Below are 1,868 nucleotides of genomic sequence, written 5' to 3'. Positions count from 1 at the left end.
CTCTCGGCCCCACCCTCCCCTTTTGGAGTCAGTATCAGAGGATTACTGCATTCCTTTCTATCAGTACCGACCAGTTCTGCAAACAGACTTGTGAAAGCAGATACCACCGCAGGGAACAGATGCTGGGACACAGGGCAGTGCAGCAATGTGCATCACCTGCTCTGGAGTGTAACTTTGGATACCACTTATCAACAGTAGCCTTAGGAACAGGAATGGGGGATTAACACTGTCAGGAGAAAAACTTCGCACTGTTAGGCTCCTATCTGATGTACACACATTCTCTTATCTCAAACAGAACTCAAGTGTAAAGGGGGACGACTGTCCAACAGGATGTAATTGTATACACTGAAGTCAACGTTCCCTAGGAAGAATTAGGACTTTTCCACAGTTTTAACCAGTGCCAAATGTTTTCCTCGGCACTAAACTGGTCCTTTTAACCACGTATTAATGTACAGTAAAATCTTGGCTAACCAATACCCTTAAGGAATAGCCATGCTGGAAAGCTAGGTTTTCTGGACAAAAAAAACCAAGAGCACACCTTTAAAGTTACAGAGACTTAGGACTTTGATACTTTCTCACCCTCTCATTTGACAGAGGAACAAACAGGCCTGGAGGGAGGAGAGAAGGTGGTCAGAGAATCATAGAAGTCTTAGAGTTGGAGGAGACCCTAGAGATCACCAAGTATAGCTCTCACATTTAAGAGATGAAAAAACCAAAGCCAGAGAGAACAACTGACTTGTGGACTTGCCACTTCGCCGCATCTGACTCTAGCACTGCACCTCAGCAAACACTGAAAGCATTTTCCACATCTGTCATGTCGCTGCCTCTTTAAAGAGAACAATATGAAGCTTAAATGTTAAACATTGCTTGTTTTCTGATCTTTAATTAGGTTCCACACTGGTGAGACTGCTAAAACGGCTGGATTTTGGAGAGGTAAAGAATTATTATAAAAAATGTCTGTGAAAAGCAGGCTAGTGCATGACATTTTTTCATTACAATGCTAAAGGGAAAAAAAGGACTTGGAGCAGAAAACAAGGTAGAAAGAGTTAAAATGTCAACAAGTAGTTACTGGGCACCTACTATGGGCCAGAGATTTTTCTGGAATGCATTTCTGATTAGGTAGCAAGACAAGTAAGAATTTCTAGACTATGAGACTTGTTCTAGAAAACACAAAAGAAATTTCAAAATGGTATAGACCATTAGGAAATAGGCAAAAATTTAAACTCCGTAACCATGCTCAAGAAACACTTTGGTCAAAGATAACTCTAGGATGAGTTCACTGTATCCTTGGTTCAACTATAAACTAAATCATTTAGGCAGCAGGCCTTGTAGTACTATCCTTTCCTTAAATAGGTTGATGGAGGCTTAAGTTTTAAAAAGAGAGATCAAACCAAGTGACACAGTAGAGTTTTATGAAAGGAAGATTATGAAGCTGGGTTTGGCAGAGTTTTTCCATTTCATACTTTGGCTAAGTATTGGCTCATGTTCTGCACATGATTTGTTGTGTAACTACTAAAAATGACCACAAGTAACTCAGCTATAATATGCTATGGGAAACACTAAATACCAGACTGAGAAGAGAGATGGGGAAATTATAAGGAAGCTAGGATGAGAAAGGACATTTGAAACACCAAAGTTAGAGAAAATCTGTCTTTCTTCTCCCAAACACTACTCAGACCACCATGCAGTATTCCACATGAAGGGCATTCAGAACCTGGGAAATAAACCCCTTGTGTGTGATGAGGCCCCAGTAAAAGACAAAGGCTTTCAGTCATGAGAACTGCAGAAATAGGGATCCCCTGCAATGCTCATTCCCCCAGAAGAAGTGATGAAACTACTCCACCTCAGGTGTTGGGTGCCCACTTTCA

Source organism: Bison bison, unplaced genomic scaffold, assembly GCF_000754665.1.
Source record: "Bison bison bison isolate TAMUID 2011002044 unplaced genomic scaffold, Bison_UMD1.0 scf7180017850270, whole genome shotgun sequence".
NCBI lineage: Eukaryota > Metazoa > Chordata > Mammalia > Artiodactyla > Bovidae > Bison > Bison bison.
Note: the sequence above shows the minus strand (reverse complement) of the source record.